Below are 23,099 nucleotides of genomic sequence, written 5' to 3' on the forward strand. Positions count from 1 at the left end.
CCATCCTCCTCGCCTTTCGTAAGCTCGTTAAAACCCACCTTTGTCGTCAGGCATGGGTGAACTGAGATATTCCCTTCCCCCTAGACCTATACAATTTATGCATGGTATGCTTGTGTGTATGTTTGGTTTTTTAAATAAGGGTTTTAAAAATTATTTTAAATACATATCAAAAATTAACACCCCCCCCCCAAAGGCTTCCCTGGAGCCGGGGAGGAGAGTAAAAACACCCTCCCCCACCCCCAACACCGGAGGCTCCCTGGAAGCCAAAAACGCCCTCCCAGAGACTCTGTGCGAGCCAAAAATCAGCTGGCCAGCATACACATGCACGTTGGAACTGAGCTAGGCTCCAATGTGCCTGCGTGTCAGCAGATAGGACTCTATGTGCCACTTGTGGCACCTGTGCCATAGGTTCGCTATCACTGTTGTAATAATAGTAATAATGGTAATAGTAGTAGTAGTAGTAGTAGTAGTAATAATAATAATAATAATAATAATAATAATAATAATTTATTAGACTTATATGCCGCCTCTTTCCAAAGACTTGGGGTGGCTCACAACAACAATGAAACAATACAAATACAAATCTAATAATTAAAAACTGTAACTAAAACCCATTACCTTAAAAAACAGTAGATACTACACAATCATAACTACACATAACTTTCAATGATCGGGGGGGGGATGCACTAGTTATCCCATGCCTGGCGACATAGATAGGTCTTGAGGCTCTTGCGGAAGGTGAGAAAGGTGGAGGCAGTTTGAATCTCCGGAGGGAGCTGATTCCAGAGGGCCAGGGCCGCCACAGAGAAGGCTCTTCCCCTGGGTCCCGCCAGACGAAATTGTCTGGTCGACGGGACCTGGAGAAGGCCAACTCTGTGGGACCTAATCGGTCACTGGGATTTATGCAGCAGAAGGCTGTCCCGTAGGTATTCTGGTCCAATGACATGTAGGGCTTTGTAGGTCATCACCAACACTTTGAATTGTGTCCGGAAACTAATCAGCAACCAATGCAGGCCACGGAGTGTTGACGAAACATGGGCATATCTAGGAAGACCCATGACTGCTTGCGCGGCCACATTCTGAAGTTTCCGAACACTCTTTAGAGGTAGCCCCATGTAGAGAGTGTTGCAGTAGTCGGACCTCGAGGTCATGAGGGCATGAGTCACTATGAGCAAAGACTCCCTGTCCAAATAGGGCTGCAACTGATGCACCAGGCGAACCTGGGCAAATGCCCCCTTTGCCACAGCCGAAAGGTGATGTTCTAAAGTCAGCTGCGGATCAAGGAGGATGCCCAAGTTGCAGACCCTCTTTTAGGGGGTCAATAATTCCCACCCCTGGGTGATGGACAGACAGATCGGATTGTCCTTGGGAGGCAAAACCCACAGCCACTCTGCCTTGTCAGGGTTGAGTTTGAGTCTGTTGACACCCATCCACACCCTAACAGCTTCCAGGCACCAGCACATCACTTCCACTGCTTCGTTGACTGGACATGGGGTGGAGATGTACAACTGGGTATCATCAGCGTACTGATGACACCTCACCCCATGTCCTTGGATGATCTCACCCAACGGTTTCATGTAAATATTAAATAGCAGGGGAGAGAGGACCGATCCCTGAGGCACCCCACAGGGGAGAAACCTAGAGGTCCACCTCTGACCCCCCACTAACACCAACTGCGACTGGGTAAGACAGTGCCTCCCACTCCCAACCCCTCCAGCCAGCACAGAAGGATACCATGATCGATGGTATCAAAAGCCGCTGAGAGGTCAAGAAGCACCAGGATAGAGGATAAACCCCTATCCCGGGCCCGCCAGAGATCATCCATCAGCGCGACCAAAGCAGTCCAACCCCCTGCTCAAGCAGAAAATCCTACATGTTTTCAGGCAAGTGAAAGAGTTTCCTCTTTTCTTGTCAGGCCCTCCCACCATATCTGGCAGCGCTTTTAGAATTTCAGCTGTTCTTGAAAAGCCTTATATCTCAAAAGCGTCAAGGTCAGCAGTTGATAAGTGGGGGTGATTGCACAATAGAGCACAGGAAAGCTGGCCTGTGTGCAATCTTTCTTTCTTTCTTTCTTTCTTTCTTTCTTTCTTTCTTTCTTTCTTTCTTTCTTTCATTTATTAGATTTGTATGCCGCCCCTCTCCGTAGACTCGGGGCGGCTCACAACAGCAATAGAACAATTCATAACAAATCTAATAATTTAAAAACATTTAAAAAACCCCATTATTAATCAGACATACATACAAACATACCATACATAAATTGTATAGGCCCGGGGGAAATATCTCAATTCCCCTATGCCTGGCGGCAAAGATGGGTTTTAAGGAGTTTATGGAAAGCAAGGAGGGTGGGGGAACTTCTAATCTTCGAGGGGAGCTGGTTCCAGAGAGTCGGGGCCGCCACAGAGAAGGCTCTTCCCCTGGGACCCGCCAAACGACATTGTTAAGTCGACGGGACCTGGAGAAGGCCAATTCTGTGGGACCTAATTGGTCGCTGGGATTCGTGCGGCAGAAGGCGGTCCCGGAGATATTCTGGTCCGATGCCATGAAGGGCTTTATAGGTCATAACCAACACTTTGAATTGTGACCGGAAATTGATCGGCAACCAATGCAGACTGCGGAGTGTTGGTGTGACATGGGCATACCTGGGGAAGCCCATTATTTATTGTTAGAGTTGAAAAGGACCATGCAGGTCATCAAGTCCAACCCCCTGCCTGAGCAGGAATCCTATAGCATCCCAGCCAAATGGCAGTCCAATCTTCTGCATATCCTTTAGCCATCTTTGGGATCGTCCTTGAATATATTTTTACAGTAGTGGTGTTTGGAAGAGGTTAAGAGTACGTATGCACCACAGCCCACATCAGGCTCTTGTTTGGGTGGATCCTAATCTTCTGGCTTCCCCTCTTTTCCCTGCCGTCTCTGCCAGCCCTACAGCAGAACATCCAGCCTGAAAGGAGGCAATTCTAACATTAAGGGCTAAACCATAGGTCTAACCATTATTATCGGTCATAGCAGTGATGTGACTGACAGGAGAAACACCCCCCCTTTCTGGCTTTTAATAGTAGAAGGAAGTGCTGGGCAGTTTTTTCTGCATGGGGAATCCATCTCTTCCTAAACAAACTACTAGGATATATAGCAGATGCTGTTGAGAGAGTGATAATAATAATAAAAAGTAATTTTAATAAAAAATACTTTAATTTTTTTAAAATATACATTGCTCAAAAAATAAAGGGAACACTTAAACAATGCAATGTAACTCCAAGTAAATCAAATTTCTGTGAAATCAAATGGCCCACTTACCAAGCAACACTGATTGACAATCAATTTCACATGCTGTTGTGCACATTCATACAGAACAGAGTATTCAATGAGAATACAGTATTTCATTCATTCAGATCTAGGATGTCTTATTTGAGTGTTCCCTTTATTTTTTTGAGCAGTATATTATTTATATTTTAAATTCTTTATCAAAAGTTCAATACTCTTTAAAATAAATAAATGTGTAACTGAATAACAGCGGCAACAGCAAAATTCTTGCTGAATTAACATTTAGCTAGCAAGGCAATCGCATAGTTCTCACCCAAACGTTAAGATAAAAATCACAATCTTTATGTAAAATACTGATGTGTGTGGAGATGGACAGACTAACGCTTGAATTGAAAGGAAAAAAAAAGAGACTGAATACTGTATTATGAAACTTGGAATACATGATACCACTGGTGGGAAGAAAGGAGAACCAAGATCTCAAATTATTCATGAACAGTAGAGTTTTAAGGTGAATATTGATGTAACAATTCAGGGCATTAAGTGTATACACTAGAAGATTCATCACATATTTGTGGATTGTTTCTTTTTTGTTGTTGTCTTTTTTATAATGTGTGTTTTATCAATAAAAAAACTTTTTAAAAAGATAGAAATCATGATCTTTGGGTTTGTTTTAACATTTGTTAACTGTTTCTTTTTTTGCAATTGTCTTTTTAAAAAAATGTGTGTTATATCAATGAAAAATTTTAATTTAAAAAAAAATAGAAATCACAATCCTTGGGTTCACAAAACACTCTAAACCAGAGGTCTCCAACCTTGGCAACTTTAAGACTTATGGACAGAATTCTGGGATTGGAAGTCTACAAGTCTTAAAGTTGCCAAGGTTGAAGAAGACCCCTGCTTTAAACCTCAATTAAATCTGACACCTTTGGATTAGCTTTCTTTTTTTTAAAGTGGACTCCTTTCCTTATTTTGACCTGATCTTCTGTCAGCTAGCGCTGGTTTCTTTAAAGGTAGCCAATGTGGCAGCTCACAGGTTTCTAAACGGAAGCCTACAAAATTGAATGGATCCAAAGACGGGCTACAAAAATCGTGGAAGGTCCTAAGCATAAAACATATCAGGAAAGACTTCATGAACTCAATCTGCATAGTCTGGAGGACAGAAGGGAAATGGGGGACGTGATCGAAAAATTTAAATATGTTAAATGGTTAAATAAGTTTCAGGGGGTGAACTGATTTTAATAGGAAAGTGAACACAAGAACAAGGGGGCACAATCTGAGGTTAGTTGGGGGAAAGATCAGAAGCAAGGTGAGAAAATATTATTTTACTGACAGGGTAGTAGATGCTTGGAACAAACTTCCAGCAGAGGTGGTTGATAAATCCACAGTAACTGAATTGAAACATGCATGGGATAGATAGATGATAGATAGATAGATAGATAGATAGATAGATAGATAGATAGATGTATCCATCCATCCTAAGATAAAATACAGGAAATAGTACAAGGGCAGGCTAGATGGACCATGAGGTATTTTTCTGCCGCCAATCTTCTCTGTTTCTAAGCCGACCACCTCGCTGTCCTCAGACGGGGCTGTGGTTTCCCTTAAGGACTGTCTGCCTTGCAATTCCACGCGTGCAACTTCAGGACACGCGCGCCCCATTCCCCCCCCCTCTCCTTTAGGCCTGGTTATCTGCGGCTCCTCAGCTCTCGCTGCCCCCCCCCCCCAGTTTCCCCGCCCCCCCCTTTCATCATCGGGCTTTATTTTGTCAGCGGCGCAGATTTGAGGTGTGTGTGTGTGTATTGGTGGAGTAGGGGGGGTTGTTGCTCCCGACGGCGGACGCCGGCCTTGCGCACCGGGATTGCGCCTGCGCGCGCGACTGACTGACACACACACACACACACATACACACACATACACACAGGGACGGACACACACACATAGACGCACGCAACCACACACACACGCAGGTCCTCCCCGCCAAGGGACATGGCCCCGTTTCTTGAGAGCCGAGCGGCTCGCGGGGTCTAGAGAAGGGGAGGGAGCGGGGAAGGAAGGAAGGAGAGAAGGAGTCGAAAGGCGGGACACCGTCCGGGCGGAGAGAGAGGTCCAGACTTCACGCGAAGGGCAAGCTGCGAGCCGCGGCGGCGGCTCCGGGCCGGGCTGCGGAGGGGAACCCGATGCACGCTACGCCTCGCCTCCCCGGCAAAGGCTTCCAAGGTGAGCGCGGAAGGAGTCGCCCGTTCTTGCCTTCCAGCCTGTCTGCCCGAAGCGGGCAGGGAGGGAAGGAGCGGGAGAGACCTCCCCGGCGCTGTCCGCCTCCGTCCCAGCGCCGTGCGGGGACCCTTCTCCTAAAGGAAGGGCTCCTCCCTCCCCCGGCTGCTCTCCGGACCGCCTGCTACGTTCTTCGGGCCTGTTTCTGGCCTTGGGGAAAAGTCCCTGGGCTGGGCGTCCTATCACCCGAGCGTTAAACGCGGGCATATAAATTCTTGGAGAAGAGTTGTTCTGCCTGTATAGTTTCTTGCCCCTATAGCAGGGGTAGTCAAAGTTGGCTCTTCTATGACATCTGGACTTCAACTCCCAGAATTCCTGAGCTAGCATGATTGGCTCAGGAATTCTGGGAGTCGAAGTCCACAAGTCATAGAAGAGCCAACTTTGCCTACCCCTGCTATATAGATTTAAGGCGAGGCGACGCTGTCGTCACGCTCCAAGGGATTTCCTCCTCCTCCTCATCTCGCCCACGACCCACCGGATTTCCTTTCATGGGGCGGTGGAGGGACCGGGGATGCCTTCGGGGCTGTCGGGGTTTTTCCAACTCTTGGTGGATCGCGTCCTTCCTTTGTTTCCTGCAGGGAGCTTTGGATAAAACCGCTTGGGCCAAAACTCTCAGTAAGTGCAGAGTCTTGAGTGTCAAAAAAAGTTTCTTCTTCCCCCCAGCCACTGCCCAGCTTTTCCTGGGAGATGTATTATGGGGAAAAATGCATCTGAGATTCCAGTCCATTTTATTATTGTTTTTTAATTTATTTATTTTTATTTCTTTTGTCCAATACACAATGAAGGTTATAGAGGATATACTTGTAGTAAAATATATCAGAAAGAATAGAAAAGATATAGGAATAAAATATAGGAATAAAGATATAGGGTATAGGAACAAGATATAGGAATAAAATATATCAATGAAAGAATAGAGAAATGACATAGGAACAGAAGGAAAGTTATACAGTATTAGATATAGGAGAGACAATAGGACAGGGGACAGAAGGAACACTAGTGCACTTATGCACGCTTCTTGGAGAAAGAGGAGGAGGGGATTTTTAAAATAATAATAATAATAATTATTATTATTATTATTATTATTATTATATTTAAAAAAACAGTAATACTCAGCAATCGAGATTGATATGCTGGATTTTGTATCACAATATCACAAGTCAAAAACTTCCCAAGCATCTAGGAACTGTGTGATGTATATTCGTATGATGTGCGCAGATCCAAGTACAGTGGCCTTTTGCAATGGACAGATTGTGATTTTTGTCAATGTTTATTGTTGTCAAATGCCGTCTGAGGTCTTTTGCCACAGCACCCAGTGTGCCGATTACTACTGGGACCACCTGTACTGGTTTATGCCAGAGTTATTGAAGTTTGATTTTAAGGTTCTGATATTGGGTACGTTTTTCTGGTTGTTTTGCATCAATTCGACTGTCACCTGGTATGGCAATATCAATGACCCACACTTTTTTCTTTCCCACAATCATGAGGTCCGGAATATTGTGTTCCAAAGTCTTGTCAGTTTGAATTCAAAAGTCCTGAAGTATTTTGGCATGCTTGTTTTCAACTACCTTCTCAGGTTTATGCTCCCTGTTAGGTGGTAGTTGTGATACAGGTTCCAATGAAGCATCTGGGCCACATAATTGTGCCTCTGTTTGTAGTCCATCTATGTGATTTTCTTGCAGCCGCTGAGAATGTGATCAATTGTTTCATCAGCTTCCTTGCAAAGTCTGCATTTGGAGTCATCAGCTGATTTTTTTCCAATCCTGGCCTTAATTGCATTTGTTCTGATTGCTGCTGCTATTGTTGTTGTTATTATTATTATTTCAAAACATGTATAAGATAGCAAGTATTGATATAAACATAAGCAAAGTAGGTACAGATAAATTAAGACAATGGGACAGTAAGACAGGGACGGTAGGCAGGATAGTACAGTTATGCATGCTCCTTACAGACCTCTTAGGAATGGGTTGAGGTCAAAAAATAGCCCCTTTACTAGAAGGGGCTGTTTAAGCTAGGTTTTGATGGCCCCCATTCCCATCTCCCTGAATGATTTCTATTAAACTTACTGTTCCTACAAATGGCTATTTCTTTAGTGGGCCCATCCCATTTTTGTTTGTTTGTTTGTTTGTTTTGTTCCCCCAGATATTTCCCCATACACCTTCTGCGCATACTTCTAAGGTTTCTGTTGGGAGGGTTTTCGATTGAAGCTTCTATCTATCCTGCCTGTAATACAGCATCCTTGACTGCAGTGTATATAAAGATAATTTCTCAATTCTGTCTGTTAGAACAAGATAGTTAAGATAGGAGGAAGGTGCCTGGATAAAGGAGGGTTACTGAGCTGATCAGGAGCTGAAGAAGAGTGAGCTGCTGTTGTGTTTTTTTAAAAAAAAAAATGCTGGCCTTTTGATTTTTCTTTAATGGAACATTGTGAGATTGGGAGAAAGTAGTTTGGGCTAGACTTTCTACCCATAATTTGCCATGCCGCACTTTACTGTGTCTCTGAACGGTTATAATGATAAAAAATACGGTTTTTTAACAAGGGAAAGACAAGAATTCTTGGTAAATTCTTGGGCTTTATAATAATAATAATAATGAAAGATGCACAATACTGAATGTTGCCAACCCAACTGTATATATAGCCTGTAAACTGAATAGCGTTTAAAAAAGCGTATTAATATGTTCAAATCTTGCCTAAAATAATTGTTTAACCAATTTATTTTATTTTGAATTATTTCAGAAAGAGAAGGTGATCTTGTACTGACCTAAAATTGCTTGCTTTCATTAGGCTATGATGTCTATTAAATGGAAATGCAAATTGCTGTCTGAGAGATAGTACCCGTAACTTATGCCAATTTCTTGTTTACTTAAGGTGGTCTTCATAAGGTTTCTGAATATTTTATTGGGACAGTTTTAAGGAAAAGATCCTCCTCTCCAATCTAAGCCATTACAATCATTAGTATTAATTATATTTGTCCCTTGACATTCTCCAAAGCTGAAGGCAGTGTAAACATTATTTCCTTAGTCACGTTTATTTTCTTAATAACCTTGGAAGGTTAGACTGGCAAACAATTATTGCTCCAAAGTCATTTAGTGAATTTTTATAGTTGAGTTTAATCCACACATCTCTAGTTTTAGACAGGCATTTCTTCCAATAAAAGTAGTTTTAAATGTCAAATTTATATCTGCTGGTATTCTGTTTGGAAAAAAAATGATTTTTTTTATTTATCACAAGGGTTACTGAAGTTGCATAAGAAAGAGGATGAATTAGTGATTAAGCTTCCTTTCTGCAAAACATATTCTCTGCAAACAAAAATTAATTAAGTCAGCTGTTATCTTTGGCATGATATAAGTTATCCAAGGACAGCTTTCCAGGAAGTTTAGTTTGCTTGTGGAAGGTCTAAATTCTTCCTGAAAATTTCCTTCAGAAAAACATAGGTAGAATGTTAAAATAAATGAAACCAGAGTACATTTTATACTGAAAAAGCAGAGATGTACGGTAGCTCAGATTATTCTGACTTAATTATATTAATTGCTGTGTTAACAAAACATTAATGAATTTTTTTTTAATATTTAAAGCTTTCAAGACAATTATTTTCTATGCATGAAAATTGATGTTTTATCCTCAATCCCTATTAGTTCCCCCTTTTTAAAATTCTACTTCATGCCACATTTAAAATCTACATTTCTTTCTGCTCTGGAAATTCATTTTTGGTTCTTTTTTTTTTTGCTTGAAATTCTTTTGACTTTATTCTTATGCCTTGTTCCATCTTTGCTCTGCCTATTTTTTAAATTCCTCATCAGTTTAACTGAAAACTTATTCAGATTCCATGCTAAACCATAGTTGGATTCCAACTATGGAATCCACTCGGTACTTCTGTATCCGTGAGGGTAAAGCAAAATGAATAGTGATGTGTGCATTTTCTCACTCCATTACTCTCTTAAGGGAGAATGGATTGAGGTTTTTTTGTTAAAATTTGTTGTTCCTAGAGGATGTGACAAAGAACTGCAAACTCTGGGTACTTGGAGCACCCCTCTCCAAGTACCAACAGGACAAGGATGTCGCATTATTTTGTTTAGGCCCATTGTGAAGAAATACTGAGGAAGAAAAGACGAGCTTGAATAAGGTAACAGAACCCTAGATCTAGGGTAGACAGACTTAATAGCATTAGGAGATTTGTAACTAATCCACTTTTTCAATTTTAATTTAATACTGTAGAGTTGAAAGGAGAGAAGTTAATTTGATTAAGATAAAGCTTATTTTTCTCTTGTATTCTCGTTTGTCATTGTTGTTCTGAAGCAATTGTGATGGAATTTGATGGAAAGGCCTGTAAACAAATGTTCAAACATAAATCTTCTAAAAATAAATGCAGACAAACACAAACATTATAAGATGGACCTGGATTTCTCTGCATAAAATGTAGCATTACTGCATCAATGTTTATTTCCTTACCAGAGCAGAAGAAAGTAAGATTTTTTTAAAAGATAGTCATTTTAATTAAGAGTTTATTTAATTTTGCCTTTGTTTTTAGATACCTTCTTATGTCTGGAGTTTAAGGCAGGGTAGAGAAAGTTCTAGAAATGATTGTATATGAAAGTGAAATCCATGCATTGGCATATAACATAGTGTATATGTATATATCTTATAGACTGAATTGTTGCATCTTCTTCAATATTTAATGGTCTTGTATTAAGTTTTTACAATTAGGAATTAATTTGACTTCAAATTGAAGGAACATAGAAGAATAGACCTCACTGAACCACAGATTAGTACAAACATGGGTTACAGATCTGGGCAAATGGTTTTACAGTATAGATTTTTTTCCTTTTTAATATTTTTAAATTATTTTAAAATCTTTTTCTATTGGCAAGAATGAAATAGGAGTAGATTGCCATATGTTTTTATTTATATATACAGTATATATTGCCATGTGCTTCAGGCAGTAGTGTACAAATCGAAGGCTTTTTAATAGAATGAAATGAAAATACCAATCTTTGTGAAGACCCTGATATTAGGACAAGAATAGTACTTAATTTTAACAAAGTAAAGTAATTGAATTAGCATTTAACCTTCAGTATTTATCCCTTGAAAGTGAAGGGATTAATTCCCAAGAGCAGAAAAATAAAACACAGTTAAAATCTTGAGAACTAGGCAGATTGCAGTATTTAGCCGATAGCAGTTAATCTCAAAAAGTAAACAGGGTTGGACTGGGATTGTAGTAGGCAGGATATTACTTAGAAATCTAAAGGCTGGTGATACTGGCATTAAAAAAAATATCCAGAAATATTTTTTAATGTTTATTTATAATGCCCTTTTAACAAAGGGCATAACATGTTAGCAATAGCACTTTTCAACAGAGCCAGCACATTGCCCCCACAATCCCATCATTTTACACACCTTGGAAGGATGGAAGGCTGAGTCAACCTTGAGCCGGTGATGAGATTTGAACCGCTGATCTGCAGATTTAGCAGTCACCTTTAGTGGCCTGCAGTACTGCACTCTACCTATCGTGCCACCTCGGTTCTTTAAATTTAAGTGGCCTAGAGGTGGAGCTAGAGGTGGAGCTCTTGCCCGACAATCAGGAGGTTTTGAGTTCAAATCTAGGTAGATGCAGATGTAGGGTCTCCAGCTTGAGCAGGGGATTGGACTAGATGATCTGCAAGGTCCCTTCCAACTCTTAATCAGTTAAATCATTTCAATGCTGCTGCGACGAAAATTAGTGAAGCCATTAAGGATTTAGCTTAGCTTGAGGGAATCTTTGTTACAAATAGTCCCTCGACTTACAATAGTTTGTTTTAGAGCAGTGATGGTGAATCTTTTTTGGCTCAGGTGCCAAAAGGGGGCACATGATAGCATGCATACCCATGCCCTCCCCCATCCATGCACACAACCCTCCCTGTGGTGGCCCCCCCGCACGCGCATGTTGATAGGCCTCACTGAAGCCTCTGGACTTCCGGTAGGCCCATTGTTCTTCACTCTCCCCAGGGTTCAGAAAAGCCCCCTGAAGCCTGAGGAGAGCGAAAGATGGCTCAACGGGACAACGGGAAGTTCAGAAACAAATTCCAGTTGGCCTGTTGGGCTGTTTTTCGCTGTCCCCAAGGTTCAGGAGCCTGTAGAGTGAAAGTGGCCGAAAAGAAGCCCCAAAACCAGCAGGAGCTAACATAGGCCAATTCCTTGCATTCCCCTCAGATATGGCTCCGCGTGCCACAGGTTTGCCATCGCTGGTTTAGAGATTGTTCAAAGTTAAAATGGTATTGAAAACAGAGATGAACATTTTTCACAACGATGATGGTTGCAGCATCCTCATGGTCAGATGATTTACAACTGGTTCACGTTATGACAGTTGCAGTGTCCCGGGGTCATGTGGCCATCTTTTTGTGACCTGACAAGCAAAGTCAATGGGGAAGCCCGATTGACTTAACAACCACGTTACTAATTTAACAACTGCAGAGATTCACTTAGCAAATCTGGCAAGAAACGTCATAAAATGGGACAAAACTCATCTAACAAATTTCTCACTTAGCAATATAAATTCTGGGGTCAATTGTGGTCATAAGTGGAGGGCTACCTGTACTTTTAAGAATTTAAGCAGACAAAAACTCATAGTAAATCTACTTCCAAATAGGCTTGGCTAGATGTGTTTACATTTTCGGATGTTTTAAAGTCTATTTCCTTTACATGACATGCATGAAGATGCCATGTGAAAATGTAAAATCATATAAATGCATGTGAAATATGTGTATATTGCTTAGAAGTTCAAGATTGCATGCTGGTGCTTCCGGAGGTATGTACCTAGATGTGGTGGCAACCTCGATTTCATTGAGAGCCGCATCAGGTGGTGTTTGATCTCAGGGGGTGAGGGGAGGCTTGGGGCGTGGCCAGGGTGGGTAGGGTGGGTGTGGCCAGCTTGATGTCACTCATGCTGTGGGCACTTGTGGTGGCCAACTGCTAAGGCAGGACTTCCCTCAGACCCTCGCTCTCAGTATATTCCTTCCTTCCTTCCTTCCTTCCTTCCTTCCTTCTTTCCTTCCTTCCTTCCTTCCTTCCTTCCTTCCTTCCTTCCTTCCTTCCTTCCTTCCTTCCTTCCTCCCTCCCTCCCTCCCTCCTTCCCTCCCTCCCTCCCTTCTTTTCTCCCTCCCTTTTCTTCTCTTTCATCTTTTTCCTTCCTTCTTCCTTCCCCTCTTATTTTCCCTTCCTTTCCCCCCCCATTTTCCCATCTTTTTCTTTGTCTTTCCTCTTTCCCTTTCTCCTTTCTTGTCCCTTCTTGGATGCTCAAATGCAAAAGGGGGAACATTTCTCCTCTTGTTTTATTTTGATTTTAGTTTGTTTTGCTAGCCCTCTGCCAGCGCAAATGGAGCCCGGGGGTGGATTGTGTGCGCCCCTGCCTCGTTTTCAGCTGCAACAGCCTCCTGCAGCTTTATTTTCACTGCAGGAAGCTCCATTTTTGTTAGCAGAGGCACCGCAGACTGTTCCTTTGCTGTTCCCAGATCTAAGCACCCATATCCATCCCATAGGCCTGGAGTTTGATACTCCTGCTTTAGGAAAACATGTATTGCGTACTTTCCTTTACAGATTAACTGAGTTGTTTAAAACTATGGAGAGGGGCGGCATACAAATTTAATAAATAAATAAATTAAATAAACAAACAAACAAACAAATAAAATATCTTGTATTCCTGTAATTTCCAACATTAAACTCTGAAATGTTTAGCTTATTTTTAAAATTATGACTTTGAGTATCATTTTCCTTAGCTGGTTAGGTAACTTTGGGCCAGTCACTTTAGTCAACAATGTCGGGTTCAAGCGACAAGGTGGTTGGTCAATTTTTGTCACAACCAAATGGATCAGCACTTGATTTCTCTGGGGGGGGGGGAAGCAGACCCTGCTCTTAAGGAAAATGCTAGAAAGGAAAGAAAAATTTGTTCTTGGAGATCTGCTTATTTCTGGACTTTCTAATTAGTGTATAATCTCAAACTTTGAGAATGAAAGTATCTTGGTGCCTATATGTGTTTTTACATGTTTTAAAATTAAAGTGCAGTAAAGTTATTATTAGTAACTTTTATAGGTCATGAACTAAATATTATTATACTGTTTATACTGTTTTTGTTTGAGGATATGTTTTTCCTCATTCAGTAATGGGTTTTCAGGTTTTTACAAGTAGTTTGATATTGTATACAGTGATCCCTCGATTTTCGCGATCTCGTTCTTCGCGAAACGCTATATCGCGATTTTTCCCACCCGATGACGTCACTCTCTTCCTTCCTTTCTCATCTTTCTTTCTCTCTCTCTTTCTCTCTCTTGCTTCTTCCTCTCTCACACTCTCTTCCTCCCTCTCTCATCTCTTTCTTTCCTTCTCTCTCTTTCTCTATCTCTCCCCCTCTTGCTGGTGGGCGGCAGGCGGGCGGCGGGCGAGCGGGGGCATCAGCGAGGAAGACCCAGGGAAGGTTCCTTTGGCCGCCCAGCAGCTGATCTGCTCGGCAACGCAGCGAGGAGCCGAATCGGGGTTTCCCCTTTGCGTGGGCGGCGGGGAAACCCCGATCTTCGTCTGCTCGCTGCTGCTGCACTGCCGAGCAGATCAGCTGCTGGGCGGCTGCAGCAGCAGCGAGCAGACGAAGATCGGAGTTTCCCCGCCGCCCACGCAAAGGGGAAACCCCGATTCGGCTCCTCGCTGCGCTGCCGAGCAGATCAGCTGCTGGGCGGCCGAAGGAACCTTCCCTGGGTATTCCCCGCCACCCACGCAAACTCCACCATCTGCGCATGCGCGGCCATGAAAAAAAGGGTGCGCATGCGCAGATGGTGTTTTTACTTCCGCAACCCTACATCGCGAAAAATTGATTATCGCGAGGGGTCTTGGAACGGAACCCTCGCGATAATCGAGGGATCACTGTATATGGCTCCCGGGCTGGAGATTATCCTGGTGAGATCACCTTTATGGCAGAGTCCAAACCCAGCACTATTGATTATATTCTAATCTCTATGGACTTATTACATTATGTAAAAAAATTTGAAGTCTTTCCTTACTTGGAAAGCGATCATCTACCTTTATGTATATACATGAAGTCTCTCATCAGGCAGATGCCCTTTGCAGACCAATTTATCCCTGCAATTTCTCCAGCAGGCCCAACAAGATGTAGAGTCAAATGGTCCCAACAACTTGACCAAAAGGTGAAAAAAGCTCTATCAGAGGATAATCTTCAAAAACTTCGCTCAGACTTTATCACAGCCAACCCTTCTCAAAACTTACTAGAATCATATACAAGTAATCCATAAGCTTCAACCAATTCTAGTATATGATCGAAACTTTTCAGCTAAGAGTTCCTATACTACCTCAAAGCAATGGTTTGACAAGGACTGTGTGGAAGCCAAGAAAGCTCTCACCTTGACTTATAAGCGGTACAAAGGTGAGACTGGGAACGGCAACAAAACAAGCCTAAACCATCTTGTTACCAAAGATACCAAAGATCAGCGAGCTCCATTCTCAATTTTTTCCGCACAAAGGGAGGTTATTATGTTCCTGCTGCTATCAAGCTTTTTAAGGCCAAGTCGATAGCTCAGCTTCTTTACGGGTCCTTGCTTGGACCGCCAGCTTCAGCTTTACACTTTACACCACTAGAATTAGCTCAATCTAAATTTATTAGAGCAATTCTCCAGATGCCACGCTGCATCCCAAACACACTTCTGCGCCTGGAGACTGGACTGATAAAAGTCGAAGCAAGAATCTGTATTAAAAGATCTTCATCGGGGGGGGAGGGGGGGGGGAGGACGACACAGGAAGTAGTTTCAATGAGCCTCTCCAGAAAAGAGGTGGAGACTGAGGGTCACATGCTCCTGAGATGCTCCTTTTACACTGACATTAGGAGAAAGCATATTATACCACTTATTGAGAGATATCCTGGCCGCTCGGATGTTGCCTATCTCCGGTGGTTGCTTGGGGATGAGCAGGCCAGGATTACGGCACAGGTGACCAGATTCTGCGCAGCAGCAGCGGGGATTCGTCGCAAATGTGTGCCTTCATAGCGAGATATGTACATCTCTTGTATAGTTACAATGGGTCAATCTTGGTTGCTCAGCCAAAAGTCCTGTTTCCTGTTCTTTTTCCTTTTAATTATTATTAATATTATATTGATGGTCTTTGACCGTAAATAAATTATATATATATATCAAATATTAATCATTCACAAAGAATAAAAACAGAGTGGGATTAATTTTATGCAAAGATGCCTTCCATAGCATGACTTATTAAGTCATTATCTCTTCTATCAAAAGCCATGGATATGTCTGTGTTTGTATGTCATTTTCAAATCTTATTAGTTTTGGTACTGGGATACGGCTTTGTGTATGACTTATTATAGCAATCTTCAAATATCCAAAGGCAACTGTCATGTAAATTTATTGCCTATGTAAAATGCAGGATAGATTTAATCAGTTTATACATTAGAAAGAGCTAGAATTTTATTGGACACCTAAAGTAAGGGTTGTTCATTATAGTAGAGACTACCCTGGTAGTTGGTGGATTTTTTCTTTGAAGGTGTTTAAATAAAAACTATTAGATGACCATCTGCCACGGATACTGCAGTAGCAGATTCCTGCACTGGGCAGGGAGTTGGATTAAATGGTCTCCAAAATTCTCTTCCTCCCCCCTTACATTCTGTGATTGTATTATATTTAGAATAGCATCAAGCAACACGGAGGCATATTTTGCTGACTTGTGAAGGGCTATCTAAATGCTCTGAAAGGAATCTGCAGAAAGCATTTTCTTACTAATCTTTGAAGTACCTTTTTATCATTATTTTTTTTGCTTTACATATTGGAATTGTGTGCCTTTTCTGCAAGATGTCCCTTTTCCACCTTTCGTTCATTCCTTTAAACTACCTCCTGTAAGATCTGATATCTTTGCTTTTGGGTCTGAATCTTCTGTAAATTGCATTTAGTGTGTGAAATCTTTTGAGTGTTATATGAGGTCCCCAACTTATGATTGCAATTGAGGCTCAGATTTCTGTTGCTAAGCAAGTGAATTGCACCTAATATTATGACCTTTTTTTTTTTGGCCATGGTGTTTAGGCAAATCATTGCAGTTGTTAAGTGAATCATGCAAATGTTAATCAAATAAGCCCCCACCCTCCCCCTGTTTGATTTTGCTCGTTGGAAGCTAGCTGGGAAGTTCACAAATGTGGTCACGTGACCCCAGGATACTCCCGGCCATCATAAATACAACAACAATACATTGTTTCTAAATTTTCTAGGGATGCTGTGACAGTTGTAAATCGCTTATTTCACTGCTGTTGTAAGTTTGAAGGTTTGCTAAACAAATACAGCGGTACCTCTACTTAAGAACTTAATTCGTTCCATGAGCAGGTACTTAAGTAGAAAAGTTTGTAAGTAGAAGCAATTTTTCCCATATGAATCAATATAAAAGCAAATAATGGATCAAATCCATTAGGAAAGAAATAAAAGCTTGGAATTTGGTCGGGAGGAGGTGAAGGGAGCGTTTCTTTTCTCTGGGCGCTGGCAGAGGTTTATTCCCTCTCCAAGCGCCCAGAGAGAAGAAAATGCTTTGTTCGCTCTCGACTGCCAAAGCCTCCACCGAAAGGCTCCTCTGACAGCCCAGAAAAGCCCAAGATGGCCGGGATCAAAGGGGGATTGGCAGGAAACTGGCCGGGCCTTTGCGCTGTTCTCAAATTTCCTGGGAAATTTTTCCGGGCTCGGGTTCTTAAGTAGAAAAAGGTTCTTAAGAAGAGGCAAAAAAATCTTGAACACCCGGCTCTTATCTAGAAAAGTTCTTAAGTAGAGGCATTCTTAAGTAGAGGTACCAATGTAATTGTAAGTTGAGAATTACTTGTGTGCCACAGACGCTATATCTTTAGTGCAAACTGACAGTAGATAGGAGTCATTGTGATATAATTAAATTAACTTGCAGCAATGGTGATAGAATCATAGGGACATGCTGGGGCAACAAAAATTAGTTGTAACATGTATATTGAGTTTTAGTAGCTTCTGTTGCAGAAAGCAGTAAACTCAAATAACTTAGAAGTCAAGAATGATTAGGGAAAAGAATGCTTATGTTTTTAGGGAAACAGAAGTCATAGAATGATAGAATCTGGAAGGGACTTTGGAGTCTTCTAACCCAACTCATTTTCTAAGGCAGTGGGTCTCACCCTTTGGGGGTCGAACTATCGTTTCACAAGACTCGCCTAAGACCACGGGAAAAGACAAATTTCCCATGGTGTTAGGAACTAAAGCTTCTATTCTGGCGCCTTGGAACATATTTTTACAATCCAACTAATTAGGCGTTTATAGTGGGGGTGTCCCTCAGACCTTCCTACCAATCAACTTAAAGTCTGTTGGGAGAATTGGTGCAAGACGAATGGTTGGAGGTCACCACAACATGAGGAACTGTATTAAGGGGTCACGGCATTAGAAAGGTTGAGAACCACTGTTAAGGCGAGAGTCCTTATACCATCCTGGACAAATCTTTTCTTGGAAACCTTCATTGATGGCGTACTTACAACTTCTAGAAGGAAGTTGTTCCACTGATTAATGGATCTCATTATCAGGAAATTTCTCCTTCTAAGTTGGACCTCTCTTTAATGATATTCCATCTGTTACTGCTTGACCTCTTCTTATGTACTTTAGAGTAATAGAAGACTTAAAAACGGTTAAGTCTCTCCTGAGCCTTCTCTTTAATAGGCTAAACATACTTAGTTCTCTTAGCTGTTCGTAGTATGATTTACTCTCCAAACATCTTAACCAACTACTGTAATTAAAAATGGGTCCTGGGCATGAAAAAAATAGAGAGTAAGATTTCTCCCCCTCCACCGGGTATTAGAAGAATCTCAGGAATATCTTTTCTGGAGAGACTTGTTGAAACTACTTCCTGTGCCCCCCCCCCCCCCCCCAAGATGAAGATCTTTTAATATGATCCAGCTTTTGAAAATACATTGCTGTTGTTTTAGGTTACCGCTATGGATTTTATTTCTGGGAGGTCCAATTTATGGTTTAAATGCCTGTCTGCCCTAAAATGGCAGCAAGTAAGATGATTTAAAGGTAAACGATTAGTTTGTGGAGAATAAGTTTAGTAAAGATTGTTTTACATCTTAATGGCATTATTTTTACAACAGAGAAAGAGGGAGGAGGAGAGAAAGAGAGGAGAGAAAGACAGACAGAGAGACACATTATATCTCCAGTGCAAACTGACTCTAGATGGGAGTTATTGTGATGTAAGTCTTAGATCTCTCTGGCCCTTTTTTGGAAATGTTATCATGTTTTATGGGGTCGGGCAATTTTATAAATAGTGTTTTTAATAGGAAAGTGAACACAAGAACAAGGGGACACAATCTGAAGTTAGTTGGGGGAAAGATCAAAAGCAACATGAGAAAATATTATTTTACTGAACAAACTTCCAGCAGACATGGTTGGTAAATCCACAATAACTGAATTTAAACATGCCTGGGATAAACATATATCCATCCTAAGATAAAATACAAAAATAGTATAAGGGCAGACTAGATGGACCATGAGGTCTTTTTCTGCCGTCAGTCTTCTATGTTTCTATGTTTCTAGCCCACTGTGGTTGCTCCTAAATCTGTCTAGTTAAGTCATTACATTAAGATTACATAGATAATGAAAGAAATTGCTATAGTGTTATGGCTTGAAATTTTGATATATATTGGTGCTCAGCAGTTGAGGCAGGCTAGAAAGGGCAGATTTTCCTTGACAATGCAATTTATTACTCTGACTAAATGTAGAGACGTAATACACAAGAAACAGAAATGCTGACCACGGCTGATCTTTCCAAGTGCTTACAATTCTACAAATATTCTAATGTATTTAAGTTTTTCAAGTTTTCTGGAAACTTGCTAAGATAGGATGCCAGCTTCCCTATTTCTGTAAAAAGGCTCCAGCTATTACGTTTTGTTAACACTAAAATTATGCTTACTTCTTTCAGATTAGGGCGATGGCTATAAAATTTATGGTAGTGTTAAATCTCATAAAAGGAAAGATTCTAAGTACTTATTTGGACTTAGTCCTAATCAATGTCTGTTTTGCTCTTTGTTACTCTGGAGCTGATACTGTTCTCTTTCTGAATGTGAGAAATGGATCACAATTGTCTGTATGCTGTCTTTTGCTTCTCCTTTATTTGCTTGCCTGCATATTTCTTGGTTTTATTACACAGGTTTAGAGGTGGAGGAGGTATATGCAGGGTATCCAGCAAACCTGGAAAACAAGGAAATCAGGGAAATTGGCGGTTCGGGAATTATCAGGGCATTTGTGAAAAAAACAGAATAAATCAGGGGGGAAAATCAAACTGTATTAAAATGTATAAAAGTCAGTGGAAAATCATGTAAAAACTCCCTGAATCACACTGCCTGGCAGAGTCAAGCAAAAATGAGCATAACTGTGGCAGCAAATTGCTTCCTCAGCTACCGATATTTCTCCACGGCTTAGCCGTTTGGTATGACATCATCTACGACCACGCTTTAACTAGATAGTAAGTTACAGTGAAATGTCAGGGAAATATCAGGGAATTTCAAAATGCTTTCCCACTGGACACAGTGTTCCCTCTAATTTTGTTTTTTGGGGGGGGGCGGAAAAGTATAGTGTCTGAGTGGCAGTCCCTTCGGGACTGGGCGGCACAGAAATAATAAATAAATAAACAAACAAATAAATAAATAAATAAAAAACCCACCCTGTTTTGCCTCAGAGAATTTCAAAATAAAATACTGTACTGTGTGTCTATAACAGTGAGCTCATAATAGAGCAACTCTATCAATATAAAAATGCCACTTAAATAGTTGAGCTAGTTTCAAACTAGATTTTGATTTTCTTTCGCTCTTCCTTACTCCCATTCTTTTTCTTTCTCTTTTTCTTCCTCTCTTTTTTCTATCTGTTTCTCTCTCTTCCTCTCTTCCTCTCTCTCTCCTTCCCTCTCACTCTTTCCCTCTCGGCTTCTGGGCAGGTTTGGAAAACTCTGAGTTGATGATGATTTTTAAGTGAGCGATTGCTCACTGCTCAGCTTAGAGGGAACTATGACTGGACACCCTGTATAGGACAGAATATTGGGGGACTGGGTGGGCTTTCCTTCACCTCTAACATTGGAACATCATCTTTCGGCTGTGGCGAGGAGGGCATTTGCCCAGGTTCGCCTGGTGCACCAGCTGCAGCCCTATTTGGACAGGGAGTCATTGCTCACAGTCGCGCATGCCCTTATCACCCCGAGGTTCGATTACTGCAACGCTCTCTACATGGGGCTACCTTTGAAAAGTGTTCGGAAACTTCAGATCGTGTAGAATGTGGCCGCAAGAGCTATCGTGGGGCTTCCCAGATTCGCCCACGTTTCTACAACATTCCGTGGCCTCCACTGGCTGCCGATCAGTTTCCGGTCACAATTCAAAGTGTTGGTAATGACTTTTAAAGCCCTACATGGCATTGGACCAGAATACCTCCGGAACTGCCTTCTATCGCACGAATCCCAGCGGCCGATAAGGTCTCACAGAGTTGGCCTCCTCCGGATCCTGTCGACCAAACAATGTCGCTTGATGGGGCCCAGGGGAAGAGCCTTCTCTGTGGCGGCCCCGGCCCTCTGGAATCAACTCCCCCCGGAGATTAGAACATTATTATTATTACTTAGATTTGTATGCCGCCCCTCTCCGAAGACTCGGGGCGGCTCACAACATGTAAAAAACAAATCATAAGCAATCAGATAAATTTAAAATATTTAAATATTTAAAAAACCCCATATGCTAACAGTCACACACACAGACATACCATGCATAAATTAAACGTGCCCAGGGGGAGATGTTTCAGTTCCCCCATGCCTGACGGCAAAGGTGGGTTTTAAGGAGTTTACGGAAGGCAGGAAGAGTAGGGGCAGTCCTAATCTCCGGGGGGAGTTGGTTCCAGAGGGCCGGGGCCGCCACAGAGAAGGCTCTTCCCCTGGGGCCCGCCAACCGACATTGTTTAGTTGACGGGACCCGGAGAAGGCCCACTCTGTGGGACCTAATCGGTCGCTGGGATTCGTGCGGCAGGAGGCGGTCTCGGAGATATTCTGGTCCGATGCCATGAAGGGCTTTAAAGGTCATAACCAACACTTTGAATTGTGACCGGAAATTGATCGGCAACCAATGCAGACTGCGGAGTGATGGTGAAACATGGGCATACCTAGGTAGGCCCATGACTGCTCTCGCAGCTGCATTTTGCACGATCTGAAGTTTCCGAACACTTTTCAAAGGTAGCCCCATGTAGAGAGCATTACAGTAGTCGAACCTCGAGGTGATGAGGGCATGAGTGACTGTGAGCAATGAGTCCCGGTCCAGATAGGGCCGCAACTGGTGCACCAGGCGAACCTGGGCAAACGCCCCCCTCGCCACAGCTGAAAGATGTTGTTCTAATGTGAGCTGTGGATCGAGGAGGACGCCCAAGTTGCGGACCCTCTCCGAGGGGGTCAATAATTCCCCCCCCAGGGTGATGGACGGACAGATGGGATTGTCCTTGGGAGGCAGAACCCACAGCCACTCCGTCTTATCCGGGTTGAGCTTGAGTCTGTTGACACCCATCCAGGCCCCAACAGCCTCCAGGCACCGGCACATCACTTCCACCGCTTCGTTGACTGGGCATGGGGTGGAGATGTAAAGCTGGGTATCATCCGCATATTGATGATACCTCACCCCATGTCCTTGGATGATCTCGCCCAGCGGTTTCATGTAGATGTTGAATAGCAGGGGGGAGAGGACCGACCCCTGAGGTACCCCACAAGGGAGAAACCTAGGAGTCGACCTCTGGCCCCCCACTAACACCGACTGCGACCGGCCAGAGAGGTAGGAAGAGAACCACTGAAGGACAGTGCCTCCCACTCCCAACCCCTCCAGCCGGTGCAGAAGGATACCATGGTCGATGGTATCGAAAGCCGCTGAGAGGTCGAGGAGCACCAGGACAGAGGATAAACCCCTGTCCCGGGCCCGCCAGAGATCATCCATCAACGCGACCAAAGCGGTTTCCGTGCTGTAACCGGCCCTGAAACCCGACTGCTGGGGACCTAGATAATCGGCTTCTTCCAAGGACCGCTGGAGCTGGAGTGCCACCACCTTCTCGACAACCTTCCCCATAAAGGGAAGGTTGGAGACTGGACGATAGTTGTTAAGTACGGCTGGGTCCAGGGAGGGCTTCTTGAGGAGGGGGCGCACAAGCGCTTCTTTATAGAGTGATGGAAAAACTCCCCTCCCCAAGGAAGCGTTGGTAATCTCCTGGGCCCAGCTCCGTGTCACCTCCCTGCTGGCCGAAACCAACCACCCTCCTTGTCTTTCGCAAATTACTCAAGACCCACCTATATCGCCAGGCATGGGGGAACTAAGACACCTCCCCCAGGCTTTTATATTTTATGTATGGTTTTAAATGTTGAGGTTTTATATATTTTTTCTTTTAATATTAGATTTGTTCCACTGTTTTATTGCTTTTATTATTGATGTGAGCTGCCCTGAGTCTTCGGAGAGGTGCGGCATACAAATCTAATAAATTATTATTATTATTATTATTATTATTATTATTATTATTATTATTTCAGTCATTCCATCATT

General features: G+C 42.5%; 1 protein-coding gene across 3 annotated transcripts in view; it reads left to right on the forward strand.

Moving 5' to 3' along the window:
• Positions 1 to 5,136: 5,136 nt before the first annotated feature.
• The window catches only part of EVI5 (ecotropic viral integration site 5), a 105,393-nt gene continuing 87,430 nt past the window's right edge, over positions 5,137 to 23,099 (forward strand). For 2 of the 3 annotated variants that reach the window (XM_070746561.1, XM_070746564.1), the window contains exon 1: positions 5,137 to 5,481. The gene's annotated coding sequence lies outside the window, so the exon portion shown is untranslated. The remainder of the gene's footprint in view (positions 5,482 to 23,099) is intronic. The other variant, XM_070746562.1, reaches the window with a different exon arrangement.

Source organism: Erythrolamprus reginae, chromosome 3, assembly GCF_031021105.1.
Source record: "Erythrolamprus reginae isolate rEryReg1 chromosome 3, rEryReg1.hap1, whole genome shotgun sequence".
In the NCBI taxonomy this organism is placed as follows: domain Eukaryota; kingdom Metazoa; phylum Chordata; class Lepidosauria; order Squamata; family Dipsadidae; genus Erythrolamprus; species Erythrolamprus reginae.